The sequence below is a fragment of the Procambarus clarkii genome, chromosome 79 (genome assembly GCF_040958095.1).
Source record: "Procambarus clarkii isolate CNS0578487 chromosome 79, FALCON_Pclarkii_2.0, whole genome shotgun sequence".
In the NCBI taxonomy this organism is placed as follows: domain Eukaryota; kingdom Metazoa; phylum Arthropoda; class Malacostraca; order Decapoda; family Cambaridae; genus Procambarus; species Procambarus clarkii.
In genome coordinates, this window is record NC_091228.1 from 20740169 (window position 1) to 20760688 (window position 20520).

The window sequence follows — 20520 nt, forward strand, 5'->3', positions numbered from 1 at the left end:
TCCTAGCATCTACCAATGGTAAGCACCACATTAAATACACAGTACAGTATATGTTATTCATAAATAAATAATAAGAGTATCACCAGCAAAATAAGAGTTTGAATCAGGAGACCTATGACAACGCACTTTTTCAAGACTCCTGTGTCCTAAAATCCTTCAGGGATAAGAGGAGAGTAATACTACTGACGGAATCTTTCTTTACATTACAGGTTGAAAGTGTAAATTTGTATAATATTCCAATAATTATCAATTGTTGTTATGAAGAAAACCTTATTGTGAGTACAGTATTATAAAAAATATGAATTCATTGAGAAAATATTTTTGTATTTCTAATCAACACTACAAATGGCAAGGTCTATAATGATCAAATTTTTCTAAGGGCCACTATGAGTTATTAGGGGTCGGAGGTAGTTAAGGATGTTAGATTCCCAGGCACAGGTAACATATGGGAGATATGGATAAATTGTTTAATAATTTACTTTTTCAACCCAATGTACCTTCATGAATATAAATAAATAAATAAATATGTAACAGGTGAATCTTCATATGTATATGATGAATACATATAAATATTTACATACGCTGGATAATCTGATTGTCCAGAATATCCAGCTTTATCATCTGAATGAACCAAGCTGTGCATTTTCATATTTCCAACATGAATGAAGCTGGTGACTTGTGACGTCGATCTCCCGAATATGGTTCATATACCCATGCTGACCGAATCTCTTCCTGCTCTCTGGACATTGGTTACTTTTCTTCTTAATGAGAGATGCAGTTTATGTGGGATGCTTCTTCACCCAAAAGGTTATTAACCCTTGGAACCGCTTCCTGCCGAAGCAGTAACTGCCAAAACTCTGTTAACTTTTAAAGTACAGCTGGAAAAGATCACCAAGGGAAATGAGGGGACCTTCTACACGCTGCTGGCTTCCTGTCCTCGTCGAGGCCACTAGTGTTAATGGCTCTCAGGTAAGATCGGGAAGGTTTTCTCCTCCGAATGACGGCACGAGAGTTAATGTAATTCGGAAAATTCGCCTGAAGCTGACTTCCCAGTTCATGAAATCCCATCTAGTCCGGACAGCTGCATCCCAACGGAAGGGATTATACATCAACGAGTGCTTGACTAGGAACAGACAGCAACTCCTCTACCGCCTGCGTCAAATCCGTCAACAAAACCCAGATGCGATTCATCAGTGCTTCGTTAGAGATGGACTGATAAAGGTGAGAAAAACCGCAGAGGGCAAAATGTTTACAATTACTAATGAAGAGAACCTCAACACTTTCCTCTCCCAATGTGGTTTGTCTCACCATATTATCACTCTCAATGAATTAACTTAATTAACCCCTTTGTCAACTAGTGGGGCTAGGTATCCTAAATCTCCTTGTTTCATTTTTTACTTAATTTTTAACTTACTCTTAACTAGTCATTTACTGACCTTAATTAATTGAGTGCATTAATATTTCTTCAGGTTTTATTAATTATACAGTCATAACTGAACTATTTATAGTTAATAATCATTAGCTTAAATTTGCCTATGTTTATTATTCAACTTTTTCTTTGATTTCATTTATTACCTAGGTTGCCTAGCCTCGCCATGCTCCCTTACTCCATTGTACCCCTGGCTTTGCCTGTATCTCAAACTGCAAATTGTTACTTACAGTGTACCTGAGAGTACTTGTAAGCAATCTACCTCATTTTTTCTTTTTTTTGCTCAATTTGTTTTTATATTGTATAGTCTTGTTTATATCTTTGTTTTGTATTTCTATATCTTTTGTTTTGTATAGTCCATGTTTATATGTTTTTTCTTTAATCTCATTTATTACCTAGGTTGCCTAGCCTAGCCATACTCCCTTACTCCATTGTACCCCTGTAAGCCCCTTGTAAGCTACCTCATTCTTTTCTTTTGTTGTTCATTTTGTGTTTGTTTTGTACAGTATTGTTTATAAATTTTTCCCCCTTTTATAGCTAAATTCAACTTTGTAATTTGCCTTTCTTGCATTGTTTTCCTGCAATCAGTTTTTTTATGCAGACAAGTATAGACCCAGAACTAAACCTCTTATCCACTATCTATGACAATCATCACTTTAATGACCTAAATTGCAGATATTTTGCAGCACATGATGTAAACAGTGTATTAACTCATAATCACAATATCTCTGTAATCAACTTGAACGTTAGATCCCTAGGTAAACACTTCGATGATGTTAGTGCCTTGATTGAAACTATTGACAACAAATTCTCTTTTATTATACTTACTGAAACATGGTTGAAAGAGGATATTACTCAACTCTTTAACATGCCTAACTACTCGGCAATTCACAACTGTCGTCAACTTCAAAGAGGTGGAGGCACTGCTCTTTACTACCACCAAGAACTAACATGCTTAAAAGAAATTAGAACTAGAGACTGCTGTGGGGAGTATATCTTCGCCAGCTTCAGAGTCAAGGGTGCCGAATCTGTCCTGTCTGTGGGTGCAGTCTATAGAATTCCTAACACTGATGTATCCGAATTCAACTCAAACCTTAAAAATCTAATACTCGATAACAGACGGAACAAAAACCATCTAATAATCGCAGGGGACTTTAATATTGACCTCTGTGAGCCTGAACATCCTACTGCTGTTAGCTTTCTCAACTGTATGAATTCCTGCTTCCTCATACCTTTAATCACTAGACCTACTAGAATCACTGATAGTACTGCCACGCCTCTAGATCACATCTGGATAAACATAACCTCTCCGCTTACTTCAGGTATAATCACCGATAGCACTACAGACCATTACCCCACATTTCTCTTAACTAACATTAGCAAACCACCACTAGAGTCAAGGGAGTTAAGTTTTAGGCTGCACAATGAAACTGCTATAGACAATTTTATAACTGCTGCTGATAATGTCAACTGGGAGTCCGAGTTAGGTAACATAGGGGACATCAACCTAGCAGTGCAATCTTTTCTTCAAAAAACTCAGCCTTTATAACACCCACTGTCCTATGCTTACAAAACAAGTCACAACAAAAAGGCTTAACAATCCCTAGCTTAAAAAGGGAATACTTAAATCCATTAATAAAAAACATGACCTTGAGAAGAAGTATAGGTAAGGAATTGTCTCCAAAGAATTCTCAAAGAATTACTCATTATTGCTATCTAAGATAATTAGACGAGCTAAAACTAAATACTTCCTACCTTGAGGCTACCGTGAGGTGCTTCCGGGGCTTAAGGTCCCCGCGGCCCGGTCGTCGACCAGGCCTCCTGGTTGCTGGACTGATCAACCAGGCTGTTAGACGCGGCTGCTCGCAGCCTGACGTATGAGTCACAGCCTGGTTGATCAGGTATCCTTTGGAGGTGCTTATCCAGTTCTCTCTTAAACACTGTGAGGGGTTTGCCAGTTATGCCCTTTCTGTGTAGTGGAAGCGTGTTGAACAGTCTCGGGCCTCTGATGTTGATAGAGTTCTCTCTCAGAGTACCTGTTGCACCTCTGCTTTTTAACGGGGCTACGAAGATAAATTTACTCAAATAAAGAGCAACATTAAAAAAACTTAAATTAAATTGGGATCAAAGAAGACTTTAAATAACAAACCAACACTCCTTTCCAATAACGATGGTCAGCTTTCAGCCTCAGATTCTGCTATTGAGTTCAATAGGTTCTTCTCTTCCATTGGGTCATCCCTTGCAAATGATATTCCATCTTCCAGTACTGACGTTAAGGACTATCTCACAGGTAACTATCCACAGTCTCTGTACCTAAAGCCTATTAATTCCACTGACGTCAATGAGATAGTCCTTTCCCTTAAAACCAAGTCTAGTGCCTTTGAGGAGATACCAACTTTAATTTACAAAAAGCCTCCAGATCTTTAGCCCCTGCTATTGCATTGCTCTTCAACAAGTCACTTGAACTCCAAACCTTTCCAGATATTCTAAAAAAAGCGAGAGTAACGCCTGTCCACATATGTGGTGATCCCACAGATGTTAACAACTACAGACCTATATCAATCCTCCCAAACTTGTAAATTTTTTTTGAAAAACTAATCTATAAGCAGCTTTACTCTTATCTAGCCAAACACAATATACTTAGCCCTTGCCAATATGGCTTCAGACCCAAAAAAAGCACTAACGATGCACTTATTAGTATGCTTAACTCGATTCATACAGGTCTTGATAAAAATGAGTTCCCTGTTGGGTTATTTGTGGACCTGCGTAAGGCTTTTGACACTGTCAACCACCAAAACCTTCTTCTTAAACTACATCATTATGGAGTCAGAGGACACTCCCTGCAATACCTCAAATCCTACCTTACTGACAGGCTCCAGTATGTTTCTGTGAATAATTCAATTTCTCCCACCCTACCCATCAACATTGGTGTTCCTCAGGGCAGCATACTTGGCCCTCTCCTCTTTCTCATCTACATTAATGACCTTCCAAATGCCTCCATACACCTCTAACCAATTCTATTTGCTGACGACACAACCTTCATTTACTCCAGTCCTGACCCCCTTGCTCTAAATGCCACAGTAAATACTGAGCTAAATAAAGTCCATCTTTGGCTAACTGCCAACAAACTCACCCTTAAAATTGACAAAACTTTCTATATTCTGTTTGGCAATAAATCCTCTAATCAAATAAATCTCAAAATAAACAATACCCAAATTTGTAACAAATTAGATGGCAAATTCCTTGGCATTCTCATTGACCTCAAGCTGAATTTCCAGGGCCACATTCTAAATATATAAAAAAAAGTTTCAAAAACTGTTGGCATTCTTTCTAAGATCAGATATTATGTACCCCGCCCTGCCCTGGTGACTCTCTATTACTCCCTCGTCTATCCATATCTCAACTATGGTATTTGTGCTTGGGGTTCTACTACCCAAAATCATTTACGTCCTCTAATTACTCAACACAAAGCTGCTATTAGGACAATATCCAACTCTGGCCCCAGACATCACTCGGTACCCCTACTCAAATCTCTGAATATGTTAGACATTAAGTCACTGGACATTCTCTCATGTGTATTACACATATATAAAACGCTAAACTGTAATGCCAATCCTGACCTCAAAAGCTTCATAGAAGGTTGTAACAGAACCCATGAGCACCACACCAGAAATAAATACAGTTTTGATATTCCTAGAGTACGACTTAATCAAACTAGAAATGCTCTACAAATCAAGGGACCCAGATTGTGGAATGACCTTCCCAACCATGTTAAAGACAGTACCTCTCTCAACCAGTTTAAGATAAAAACTAAGCTATACCTAATAAATTCCCTGTAACCTACCTTACCCCTCTTATGTCATCCAATGTCTGTTTTTTTTTAAAGAGCGCTGTTTGTCGACAGAATTGTATTTGTGCTGCTTTTTCAGCTATGTTTTCATTCCATGTTTTCATTTTACTCTTTATGCTCAATTAGTATTAAGCTTTAGTCATTTAAGTTTTTATGCCCGAAACGCTTTGCGTAATAGTGGCTTTAAACATTGTATGTACTAGCCCTAACTATAAATCCATCACTCCTTGTAAAATCTCTTTTATGTATGTACCTTACCTAAATAAACATTTTGATTTTTTTTTTGAATGTAGGGAGACGTGTCATGGTGGATAGATAAATGTTGATGGCTAGGCAAGGATAGAGTGTTGTTTCTTAGGGTTAGATTGATTTGAGCATTAGACGGTAATTTTTTTTTACATGCAAGCATGCAAGGTAAATAAAATAAAAACAATAAAATAACATTAGAAAACAAAACAAACAAATTGAGAAGCCGCTGGCCAGAAGGACAGATAGCACAGGACAACAAGTTGCAGAAATGGAGGAACGCATGTGAAACACAGCATACATCAAGACAAAATATAAAACAATAACAAACAAGCAAATAATGCAAGCAATAAAACAAAACATAGGAACAGTATAAAAGAAATCAAACAAGCACTGGCCGGAAGGACCGACAACAAAACATATCATAAGGTATAAAATGAAATATAACACAAGAAAATACACACACAAACAAGTCATCAATACAAACAAAAGGAAAGGATAGGAAAAATATAAAATAAATATAAAATAAAATAAAAAGAACATACAACATAACATGGTAATACATGAATAGAATACACAGGGGAAAGTAACAACACAAAAGCAAATACATGAATAAGAACACACTCTTCAAAACACCGGCCTGTCAACAAACAAAGGGAGAGGCACGGGCACAAAATACAGTAGGGCAAACAAAACGCCAGAGGAGCACACAACACTACAATTAGCAAAGAAACAGGAAATCAGCGGACATACTTGCCTGGGAACAAGACCCGTGGGAACCGCACATTGAACTCCTTCCAACACAACCACCCCCAAGAGTCACGCTCATCCACCGGGGATGCCATTTCATCCGGAACCCTAGCAACAAACACCCGCAAGCAGGGGACCCAGATGGTATCACTTCTGATGCGAGTAACTGCCACAATCCCCCATAACATGGGAATCCCCCCACCATGAAATTCCCCCGGCTCGTCATTCAGCAGTAACTCTGCAATCGCCGCCCAGTGACCCAGCGGCATCACAGACGCCAGCAACATGTCCCCCAGGTCCCCAACACGCACCCTCACAGGAGGGGGCCGGACATAGGACACCACCACCGGGGCACCAGCGGCCGCGGGCACACCACCAGACGACTGCAGGGAACCAGGGCGGCGCGCATCCTTCCGTAATGTCACAACCAGGCCACGCCCAGCACCAGCAACCACACCATCCCTGGGAGCGGAAGCCACCACCTCCCACTGCGGAGAGTCCCCAGGCGGAGAAGGAACAGAAGGCACCCCCGAGACACGGCAACCCGTTCTCACACAAGACAGTACATATATGACTAGTGCTTAAAGTCAATATGTGGAATGTGATTTAGTACATATGTGATATATTCCCAGTTAACTTTTTTACCAAGGCTCAAACTCTTCCTCACGTACCAATTTACGTCTCACAGTACTCGTCCATCAACGTAGATAGCTGAATAGTCGTGATTGGTTCAATTATAACGAAAATTGTAGTTTTCAGGTCCCACATGGGTTGTGAAATTCACCTACTATTGTCCATGCTCTTATAATATTACAGATCAGCTACATCCTATTGAAGGCTCGTAGTTTTGTTTTGAGAAATATTAGTTGTTCTTAGTAAATTATAATAAGCACAATAAATTATTACATAGAATAAGTGCTTCACCAATCAATATTATATACCATAGTTTGTGCTTTAGAAATCTTTAAAGAATGTTTTGTAGGAACGCTAACAGAAAACGATGTTATGTTGGAATGTATATAGGGTAAACTACTGCAAACAGGATGGTATGGTGTGGATTATTGGAAACTATAGGATTAGTATAGGGTCCACTACCACCTGTTAGGTGGGTAAGGGGTCCAATAACACCCGCAGGATGAGTATGGGGGTCACATCCACCCACAGGAATGGTATGGGGATCACTTCCACCCACAGGAAGGGTATGGGATCCAATACCATCCACTGGATGTGTATTGCGTCCACTACCACCGACAGGATGGGTATGGGCTCACAACCACCCACAGGATAGGTATGGGGTCCAATACCACCCACAGGATGAGTATGGGGTCCACTATAACCCACAGGATGGGTATGGGGCTCCAACCACCCACAGAATAAGTATGGGGTACAATAACACCCACTGGATATGTATGGCATCCATTGCCCCCACAGGATGACTATAGGGTACAGTATCGCCCACAGGATTAGTATATAGGGTTCACTGCCGCCCACAGAGTCGGTATGGGGTCCACCGCCACCCACAGGGTCGGTATGGGGTCCACTACCGCCCACAGGGTCGTTATGAAGTCAACTACCGTCCACAGGGTCGGTAGGGGTCCACTACCGCCCACAGGGTCGGCAGGGGGTCCACTGCCACCCACTGGGTCGGTAGGGGGTCCACTGCCGCCCACAGGATCGATAGGGGGTCCACTGCCGCCCACAGGGTCGATATGGGGGGGGTCCACTACCGCCCACAGGATCGATAGGGGGTCCACTGCCGCCCACAGGGTCGGTAGGGGGTCCACTGCCGCCCACACGTTCGGTAGGGGTCCACTGCCGCCCACAGGGTCGGTAGGGGGTCCACTGCCGCCCACAGGATCGATAGGGGGTCCACTGCCGCCCACAGGGTCGATAGGGGGTCCCTTACCGCCCACAGGGTCTCTATGAAGTCAACTACCGCCCATAGTGTTTGTATAGTGTCCACTATCGCCCATAGTGTTATTATGGGGTCCACTACCCCTCATAGGGTCGGTATGGGGGTCCATTACTACCCACAGGGTGTGTCTGGGGTCTATTTTGGCAATACTGCTTTTCCAATCTCATTTGTTGTTCAATGTAAAATATTTGTTGCTCGACTTGCAACAATTTATATATATATATATATATATATATAGTATAGTGCCTTTGCAATAATGTACCAATGTGTGTATTTTCATAACTCGTTTTAAATTGTTGAAAAATAAATAACTACATTGTGAATGCAAGTCAATGTTTACATGCTAAATCAGAGTTGCCAGATTCCGCTTAAAATAGCAAATTGTGCTTATTTTCAAAGCTTGAGAATTTAGCTTTAAAGTAGTTAAAAAACTACGAATTTCGCAATTTGCTATGTACTTTAGTGTACTATTTTAAAATAAGGTTGGTTTTTAAGCTGCAAGTCATATGAATCTCAAAAAAAGTATATTATTAACAATCTTATCTCCATAGTTCACTAGTTTCTGTAAATCAGATCTGGTAACTGTAGGCCAAGTACTGGAAGACTCAAGACACAATGTGTTGAAGCTATTCTCTTTGAAGAAGTCATCTCGACAGGATCTTCCAGCTCCAGCTATAAAACTTCACCAAACATGGATCTACCTAGTACATCAAATGGTAAGGAATTACTAAACTGTACAAAGTTTTATGCTAGAACATTTGTTACAGTCCCCTGTTCTATGTGTACTCCATCACATAGTGACGGAGTATGTGGGAATAATTTTGTTAACACTGTCCATTTGACATGGTGGTGGTGTATGGTGCTGGTGGTGTATGGTGCTGGTGGAGTATGATGCTGATGGTGTATGATGCTGATGGTGTATGATGCTGATGGTGTATGATGCTGATGGTGTATGATGCTGGTGGTGTATGATGCTGGTGGTGTATGATTCTGGTGGAGTATGATGGTGTATGATGCTGATGGTGTATGATGCTGATGGTGTATGATGCTGGTGGTGTATGGTGCTGGTGGTGTATGGTGCTGGTGGTGTATGATGCTGGTGGTGTATGGTGCTGGTGGTGTATGGTGCTGGTGGTGTATGGTGCTGGTGGTGTATGGTGTATGATGCTGGTGGTGTATTATGCTGATGGTGTATGATGCTGGTGATGTATGATGCTGATGGTGTATGATGCTGGTGGTGTATGATGCTGGTGGTGTATGATGCTGGTGGTGTATGGTGCTGTTGGTGTATGATGCTGGTGGTGTATGGTGCTGGTGGTGTTTGATGGTGGTGGTGAATCTGACACTGTCATATATATATATATATATATATATATATATATATATATATATATATATATATATATATATATATATATATATATATATATATATATGAGGGGTACCACCTCTGGTGCAAGTGTAGGGACCCATAGCCTCGGAGAAGAAAATAAAGAGTACTCAGAGAAGACCTTGTGGATCCTCACTGAACACTTTCATATTTTCTTCTCCTACCACCCTTATTCTTTTGGTATGTGTGTATATTTATCTAACTTTATTTGAAAACGTCATTACACAAAAAAAGTTACAATATTGATTAATATATATATATATATAATTTTTTTTTCTTCCAATAATATAGTATTCGCTTGAAATTAACAGCCTGGTCAATCAGGCTGTTGGATTCAACTCCTCTCAGTTTTGTTATACGAGTTACAGCATGGTTAATCACATCCAAAATTAAAGTTATTTCCAGATGCAGTCCTAAAATTTTTAACATTGCTCTCACTAGTGTTAATGTAGATTATTTCATAATTTAAATAATATATTTAATTACTGTAGTACATTTTAACAACAATTTAACTTATAATTTTTGCAGCATAGGTCATTTGAATATAAGTATTTTATTAGAAACTATTTCCTTCAGGTCTTCAGGGAAAATTCTTGAGGAGATGCACAAACTGCAAACAATGTGTGCATGTCCGAAGCAATGTTTGCAAGTTCTGCCAGTGTGACTTCCGAAACAGTAGAGAATTAATGAAGAAAGAAGAGGAAGCCCGTTTTCTACTTAAAGGCAAGAAGGCTTTAGAACGAAATACAGCAAGCCGGGTTCTACGAAGGATTGAAAATCAGGTATTGAAGTTTGTCTACATCTGTTGTATTCATTTGTATTCTTCTTATGCTGAACTTGCTTGATAAGGTATAGAATCAACATGAATAATGCTGTACAGTACTTACATACTATTTGTTTATTTATTTATATACAAGTTAGCACACTGGGATTATGAGAGTACATAGCATTGATGTTTTTACATTCTTGTAAAGCCACTAGCACACAGTGTTTTGGGCAGGTCCTTAATCTAACAGATAATTTTAAATAGGCAATTTAAAGCTTAAATGGAAAAAAATTGGCTGGTACATTGTAAGAAAGTATCACAAAGATTACTATGTACATTAAAGTAAAATTTGAGGGTTATCAACATATAAATTGTAGCATAATTTGAGGAATATTTCAAGGTATAATATAGTAAGATATGCATTCAATATAACAATCATGATATAAGGTGATAGCAATGATTACAATGGAAAAGTTGTATGGTTTAGGCACATATATTCTGGCATTGGATTTCATAAGATACAGTGCGAGTTTAATACACTAGTTAGGAAACTATCAAGAAAAAATTTAGGTACTTTTTGGTTTTATTTTTTAAAATGGCAGAAGTTGGACAGTTTTTAAATTTGTTAGCGAGTGAGTTCCATAGACAAGGTCCCTTTATTTGCATAGTGTATTTACACAGAATAACTTTGACTCTGGGGATATCAAAGATATTTATATATATATATATATATATATATATATATATATATATATATATATATATATATATATATATATATATAATTTCAATTCAATCATCTCTGTCATTGATGTATATGGCAAAAAGTGTGTGGCCCAATACAGCACTATGTCTTAACGTAATGGGTCCAAGGGCCCATAAGGTCTCGACAGCATTAAGGGCCCTTTAGCAAACCAGTGTGCTGGGGCCCCTATGACACCCATGACGTCTTTGTATCATTTCAAGTTTGTACATGTACTTCTTAAGATATGGGCACCATACAACTGCTGCATATTCTAGCTTTTGTCTAAAAAAATCATGAACAATTTATTTATTATTTATCCATGAATGCCAGAACTAAACCCTGTGGTACTCCACTCGTGACATTTCTCCAGTCCAATACATTGCCTCTGATTACTGCCCTCATTTTTCTATCAGTTTGAAATTTTTTAATCCATGTTAGAAGCTTACCTGTCACCCCTCCAATATGTTCCAGTTTCCAGAACAAACTCTTATGTGGAATTCTGTTGAATGCCTCTTTTAGGTCCAGATAGATGCAGTCAACCCAACCATATCTTTCCTGTAAAATTTCTGCGGCTCGATCATAGTAACTGATTAAATTTGTTACACAGGATCTTCCATTTCAAAATTTTTTATTTTTTATTTTTATTTTTTTTCCAGCACGCACAAGGAAGCTTGATGCAGATAAACTTACATTAGGATCAGAAGGTGATAGCGATAATGCCTTGGAAAAAAATCCTGACGAGCTACAAGTGCAGCAGGTGCATAAAGTCCAAAAAGTACCGCAGGTGCAAGAAATTCAACAAGTACAAAAAGTTCCGCAGGTGGAACATTTACAAAAAGTTCCGCAGGTGCAACAAGGGCTACCATTAGCAATCATTCAGAAACAGCAAGAAGTACAAGTAGTAAAATTTGAACCACAGGGAACTACACCAGGAAAACAGTGTAGTAACAACGGAATGGGAATTTTAAAATACCTGAGGAAACAGGTAAAAAAGGACAAACAATAGAAATGGTTCCTTACACCTTATTATTTGGTAGTTTATAGGTATTTTACTTATAATACTTTATATTATGTCTACAGTTTATAATTTAGTTTACAGTTAATTTACTTTTCAACTTCCATATCTTACATGAAGGATTTTTACTGTTTTTCATTTTTAAAACCTTATTAGTATCATTTATAGTTTAGTGTCAATTCACTTATAATACAATATATGGAATAATTTACTAAATTCATTTAACTATAATAAATTTAAATAAACATTTTTACCCCAGGATGAGTTTCAGTCACCCTACCCAAAAAATTAATGTTTCTTTATTACTAATCTTGTGAGAGGTAGCTTATAGTGCAGCCCATACTCATTCTGTGAGTGTTAGTTTATTGTGCACCCCATAGTCATCATGTCACCCAAGCCTGCTGCAGCTGCACCTGAGGGGTGGTGTAGGGAACCATTAGTGTACTATTATGATTTGAGAGAGAGAATGCTCTGTGGACAGAGCATCAATATGGCTTAAGGCATTGAGCTTTGCCTCAAGATGAAGCTTAGGCTGATCTCTGATTTGCTTCTTGGGAGTCTTCATTTACGTGCACCCCATACTCAACCACTTTGTAGTAATTAATTGTGCAACCCATACTCATCCTGTTACCAGTAGTTTGTGCAACCCATACTTATCCTGTGATCCCTATCCCTCTACTTCAAGTCCCTCAAGGGGCGCACGAATTCAGTTTGGCATACTGCATCCTGCCTTCCCATCCCTAGCTACTGACCCATCACAATATTTTATTTTATTTTATTTATATATATACAAGTAGGTACATTGGGGTTGTGAGAATACATTGAATAGTACAGTATTTACAATCTTGTAAAGCCACTAGTATGCGCAGCGTTTCAGGCAGGTCCTTAATCTAACAGATAATTTTAAGTAGGTAATTTCTATCAGAATTGATAAATGATAATAAATACATTGTGTCATTTTTCTATCAGTTTGAAATTTTTTAATCCATGTTAGAAGCTTACCTGTCACCCCTCCAATATGTTCCAGTTTCCAGAACAAACTCTTATGTGGAATTCTGTTGAATGCCTCTTTTAGGTCCAGATAGATGCAGTCAACCCAACCATATCTTTCCTGTAAAATTTCTGCGGCTCGATCATAGTAACTGATTAAATTTGTTACACAGGATCTTCCATTTCAAAATTTTTTATTTTTTATTTTTATTTTTTTTCCAGCACGCACAAGGAAGCTTGATGCAGATAAACTTACATTAGGATCAGAAGGTGATAGCGATAATGCCTTGGAAAAAAATCCTGACGAGCTACAAGTGCAGCAGGTGCATAAAGTCCAAAAAGTACCGCAGGTGCAAGAAATTCAACAAGTACAAAAAGTTCCGCAGGTGGAACATTTACAAAAAGTTCCGCAGGTGCAACAAGGGCTACCATTAGCAATCATTCAGAAACAGCAAGAAGTACAAGTAGTAAAATTTGAACCACAGGGAACTACACCAGGAAAACAGTGTAGTAACAACGGAATGGGAATTTTAAAATACCTGAGGAAACAGGTAAAAAAGGACAAACAATAGAAATGGTTCCTTACACCTTATTATTTGGTAGTTTATAGGTATTTTACTTATAATACTTTATATTATGTCTACAGTTTATAATTTAGTTTACAGTTAATTTACTTTTCAACTTCCATATCTTACATGAAGGATTTTTACTGTTTTTCATTTTTAAAACCTTATTAGTATCATTTATAGTTTAGTGTCAATTCACTTATAATACAATATATGGAATAATTTACTAAATTCATTTAACTATAATAAATTTAAATAAACATTTTTACCCCAGGATGAGTTTCAGTCACCCTACCCAAAAAATTAATGTTTCTTTATTACTAATCTTGTGAGAGGTAGCTTATTGTGCAGCCCATACTCATTCTGTGAGTGTTAGTTTATTGTGCACCCCATAGTCATCATGTCACCCAAGCCTGCTGCAGCTGCACCTGAGGGGTGGTGTAGGGAACCATTAGTGTACTATTATGATTTGAGAGAGAGAATGCTCTGTGGACAGAGCATCAATATGGCTTAAGGCATTGAGCTTTGCCTCAAGATGAAGCTTAGGCTGATCTCTGATTTGCTTCTTGGGAGTCTTCATTTACGTGCACCCCATACTCAACCACTTTGTAGTAATTAATTGTGCAACCCATACTCATCCTGTTACCAGTAGTTTGTGCAACCCATACTTATCCTGTGATCCCTATCCCTCTACTTCAAGTCCCTCAAGGGGCGCACGAATTCAGTTTGGCATACTGCATCCTGCCTTCCCATCCCTAGCTACTGACCCATCACAATATTTTATTTTATTTTATTTATATATATACAAGTAGGTACATTGGGGTTGTGAGAATACATTGAATAGTACAGTATTTACAATCTTGTAAAGCCACTAGTATGCGCAGCGTTTCAGGCAGGTCCTTAATCTAACAGATAATTTTAAGTAGGTAATTTCTATCAGAATTGATAAATGATAATAAATACATTGTTTACATACATACATTACAAATACATACATATAAGCTCAAAAGCTTCATTGAAGGTTGTAACAGAACCCATGAGCACCACACCAGAAATAAATACAGTTTTGATATTCCAAGAGTACGACTTAATCAAACTAGAAATGCTCTACAAATCAAGGGACCCAGAATGTGGAATGATCTTCCCAACCATGTTAAAGACTGTACCTCTCTCAACCAGTTTAAGATAAAAATTAAACACTACCTAATAAATTCACTAACCTACCTTACCCCTCTATTGTCAACCCATGTCTGTTATTTTTTTTTTTTTTTTTAATCAACACTGTTTGTCAACCTATTGTATTTGTGCTGCTTTTTCAGTCATGTTCCCTCTTTTTTTTATCTTTATTTGTATTTGTTCTCAACACATTTTATTCTTTATGCTCAATTAGTATTAAGTTCTAGATATTAATGTTTTTCCTGCCCGAAACGCGTTGCGTAATAGTGGCTTTAGGCATTGTATGTACTAGCTCTATATATCGATCCATTAATGTAACATTACTTGTATGTATGTACCTTACCTGAATAAACATATTTATTTATTTATTTATTTATTTATACAAGTTTAACTCTGGGGATATGAAAGAGATATTTATTTCTGGTGTGGTGATAATGGGTCCTATTACATCTGTCCAGGAAGAGTTTCAGAGCAGGATTTGCATTTAAGAACAGAGTTTTGTAAATGTAGTTGACACAAGAGAATTTATGGAGTGAGATTATGTTTAGCATGTTTAGGGAGTTAAACAAGGGGGCTGAGTGTTGTCTGAAAGCAGAATTTGATATTATTCTGATAGCAGATTTTTGCTGGGTGATGATGGACTTGAGGTGGTTTGCAGTGGTTGAACCCCATGCACAGATACCATAGTTGAGATAGGGATAGATTAGTGTATAATATAGAGAGATGAGAGCAGGGTTAGGTACATAATATCTGATTTTGGAGAGTATACCAACTGTTTTAGAGACTTTCTTAGTTATGTGTTGTATGTGGGTACTGAAGTTGAGTCTCTTGTCTAAGAATAGACCAAGAAACTTTCCATCATTGTTATTGCTAATGTTTACATTGTCATCTGAAGCTGAATTGCATTTGTAGATTTGCTTCCAAATAAGATGTAGTAGGTCTTTTCTATGTTAAGTGTTAGTTTGTTGGTTGACATCCATAAGTGGACTTTTTTTAGTTCATTATTAACAACATTACAGTATTTAGTGTATGTGGGTTGGGGTTGGAGTAGATGAGTGTAGTATCATCAGCAAACAATATAGGTTTCAGAATGTTAAGAACATATACATCCTGCCTTCCCATCCCTAGCTACTGACCCATCACAATATACATCCTGCCTTCCCATCCCTAGCTACTGACCCATCACAATATACATGTAGTAGAGTGTTTTCTGTAGGCAATTTTCTAATTATACAATCATATGTTGCCCTCAGCTCTCCTATTTCATACATACTTTTTTTCTTTTGCAAGGGAGTAATTACTACATCTACATTACAATCCTCCCATGGTGGTGTAAATTTTCTCTTGGGCACAGCAATACACTCTGAAATAACATCATACTTAATAACATTAGAACATAAGGTATTCATATATGCTCTTTTCTTCATCATACATTGTTCAGTACTTCCCACCTTTTGAACTGAGAGGACCAATTCATTAGCTCCCCCACCTCTCATTAATCTAATGGCAGAAGCTACATTTATCTCTGCAATTCTATCCCCAATACTCTGCAGATTCAACTCCATCCTGATTTTCTCAATCATAGCATTTCTTGGGCATCCTAAGATAATTCTCATGGCTTCATTTTGTACCTGTGGGAGGTTGGTGCTGGGGTTACTGTGGGAGGTGTACTGTGTGAGGTTGGTGTTGGGGTTACCTGTAGGAGGTGTACTGTGGGAGGTTGGTGCTGGGGTTACCTGTGGGAGGTGTACTGTGGGAGGTGTACTGTGGGAGGTTGGTGTTGTGTACTGTGGGAGGTTGGTGTTGGGGTTACTGTGGGAGGTGTACTGTGGGAGGTTGGTGTTGTGTACTGTGGGAGGTTGGTGCTGGGGTTACCTGTGGGATGTGTACTGTGGGAGGTTGGTGTTGTGTACTGTGGGAGGTTGGTGTTGGGGTTACTGTGGGAGGTTGGTGCTGGGGTTACCTGTGGGAGGTGTACTGTGGGAGGTTGGTGCTGGGGTTACCTGTGGGAGGTGTACTGTGGGAGGTTGGTGTTGGGGTTACCTGTGGGAGGTTGGTGTTGGGGTTACTGTGGGAGGTGTACTGTAGGAGGTTGGTGTTGGGGTATTCACCTAGTATATCTTGTTTCTGGGTGTACTAACCTAGTATATGTTGCGTGTGTGTGTGTATACTCACCTAGTCTCACCTAGAATATCTTGTGTGTAAGTACTCAACTAGTACTCACCTAGTATATCTTGTATGTGTGTATTCACCTAGTATATCTTGTTTCTGGGTGTACTAACCTAGTATATGTTGCGTGTGTGTGTGTATACTCACCTAGTCTCACCTAGAATATCTTGTGTGTAAGTACTCAACTAGTACTCACCTAGTATACCTTGTATGTGTGTATTCACCTAGTATATCTTGTTTCTGGGTGTACTAACTTAGTATATGTTGCGTGTGTGTGTATACTCACCTAGTCTCACCTAGAATATCTTGTGTGTAAGTACTCAACTAGTACTCACCTAGTATACCTTGTCAGACCTTGCCTATACTCTATACAGACCTTGTGTGTGTGTACGATCATATGTGGCATTCTTCCAAGAAAAGGAGTTAGAAATGAAACGGTATAATCAGATCCTTTTATACAACACATTGAGAAAGAATAAAGGTTAAGTGTGGTATCAGTAAGATTTACACACTAGTCCACACTTGCGTGGTGTACAATATGTGTGTGTACAATGTAAGTGGAGGCAGAGTTGGAGGGAGGGAAATGTAGTTGGTGGACCTGTGGTCAGGGTGGCTCCAGAGGTAGGGTGTCAAATTTCAGTGTTTATGGCAGGGTAAGGGAATGGTCGTCGGTGGTCTTGTGATTCAATATTTTCTTGTTGTCGCTAAGTTACACTTTTTCAGGTCTATATAGTACAATGGCCAGTCCTCATGTACCTAGTAATTATGTACCTTAAATTATGTACGTAAATTATGTAATTATGTTCATGTACCTAGTAGCTAGTAGTTATAGTGTCAGTTGGGGGTTAATGGGCCAGGCCGAGCGTGCCTGTGCCCCACAAATATCACCCTTATTGCTGACTAGTTGGTATAACGGCTTTTCCCAAACCTCTCTCTCGCCAGAATTATACTGACATGTGAATATCTTTGGCAGTTGATGAATCCTAAATATAAATAATAAATAAATAAATGTTTATTTAGGTAAGGTACATCCATACAAGAAATTTTTACAAAGATTGGTGGACTTATAGATAGATTCATACATTGCATAACTGCATGGCATAACTGGCAATCCCCTCACAGTGTTCAAGTGAGAACTGGATAAGCACCTCCAAAGGATACCCAAGTATGCCAAGTATGCTGCCCTGAGGAACACCAATATGTTGATGGGTAGGGTGGGAGAAATTGAATTATTCACAGAAACATACTGGAGCCTGTCAGTGAGGTACGTAGGATTTGAGGTATTGCAGGGGATACAAGACACTGATCACTGGTCTCCCATTTGGTCCTCATTGCTTTATCTTACTATTATTGAATGTCAATAACCGTATTATGCAATTTCAATTTCTTCTATTGCTTTCTTTATTACGCACCCCATACCCATCCCGTGGGCCGTGGTGTAAAGGATTACAGAGGCACATAATCGGTTCAGGACCTGAACCCTCTAGTTCGTTTAGCTAAGCAAATAACAATGTTTGACGCTAGTTACAAAATTATTAATGTTGTATACACATGTACACACACACTCATACATACATATATATATATATATATATATATATATATATATATATATATATATATATATATATATATATATATATATATATATATATATATATATATATCTATATATATCTATATATATACATATATGAATATGAGAATGAAAACTCACCCATATATATATATATCTATATATATGTATATATGTATATATATACATATATGAATATGAGAATGAAAACTCACACCCCAGGACTATATTCGCATATAGTCCTGGGGACCATTCAGGCTTGTTCGCATATACATATATATATATATATATATATATATATATATATATATATATATATATATATATATATATATATATATATATATATATAATTATACCAGTATAATCTAATAATATATACTGGTCTAATAAAATAATTAGACCAGTTAATACTCTCACTCGTTGTGTTAGGATATGTTAGCTTGATAAAACTGACTGTTCATTGTTGAGAAATGTGTTAACAAACAATATATCTGACTTATCAAGACTGTAGCTTGCTTAGCAAAAGGAACTTTTTTTAAATTTGGGTTCAGTTTAACTACCGCTCAAGGGATGAGTAATTGGGGCATAATAAAGGAACTAAGCTGATAAAATGAAAGATGGGAAAACAACATTAGAAAGATAAACTCGAGAGACGTTTTCATGTTAACCCGAAAATTATTTGAGGAGCAAGACAGACTGCGGGTCAAGCAATTGGTCTTTATGCTATCGTGATGGGGGATCAGCCATTACACGTGTTAATGACTCTTGTATAGTTGTGTAGTTAAGGACATCAGGGTAAAGGGGTAATGGGCATTGTGGTTGATTGTTCTACCTGGGAATCCTCCACTGTTTTATATCTTATGTATGTATGTATGTACTAACCTAGTTGTGGTTGCAAGGGTTGAACTTTGGCTCTTTGGTCCCGCCACTTGAATACATACACTTTCCATACACTTGAAACTGTGTATGGAATCAGCCTCCATCACATTACTGCCTAAAGCATTCCATTTATTAACTAATCTGACACTGAAAAGTTCTTTCTATAATCTCTCTGTGGCTCATTTGGGTACTCAGCTTCCACCTGTGTCCCCTTGTGCGTGTACCACATGTGTTAAATAAATGTATGTATGTATGTACGTATGTATGTATGTATGTATGTATGTATGTATGTATGTATGTATGTATGTATGTATGTATGTATGTATGTATGTATGTAAGGAGAGAGAGAGAGAGAGAGAGAGAGAGAGAGAGAGAGAGAGAGAGAGAGAGAGAAAGAGATGAAGATCGAGACAGAGAAATAGATATAGACAGAGTCAGGGAGAGAATGTTAGACACAGAGACGTATAGATAAGGATATGCAAAGTCAGTGAGAGAATGACAGAGATAGAGCGAGGAAAGAGACAGAGAGATAGGCTGACACAGAGAATGTCAGAAACGAGGAGAGGCAGAGGCTGAGGGACAGGGACAGACGGACAGGGCCAGAGGAGGGACGGGGGAACAGAGGGGGAGCAGTGGGACAGGGAGGGAGACAGGGACAGAGAGGGGGGCATGGACAGAGACAGAGACAGAGGGACAGGGTCAGAGAGGGGGACCGGGGGACAGAGGGAGGAGAGGGGGGCAGGAGACCAAGAGAGAGGGGACAGAGGAGAGACAGGGACAAGGGGACAGAGATGGATAGGGGGACTGGAGGAAAGGGAGGGGGACAGATGATGGACAGCGGACAGAAAGAGTGAGCAGGGGGACAGAGAGGTACAGGGGACAGAGATGGACAGGGGGACATAGAGGAACAGGGGGACAGAGAGTGACAGGGGGACAGAGAGAGGAACAGGAGGACAGAGAAGAACAGGGGGACAGAGAGAGACAGGGGGGACAGAGACAGGGACAATGGGATAGAGAGGGACAGGGGGACAGAGAGATGGAAAGGGGGGACAGGG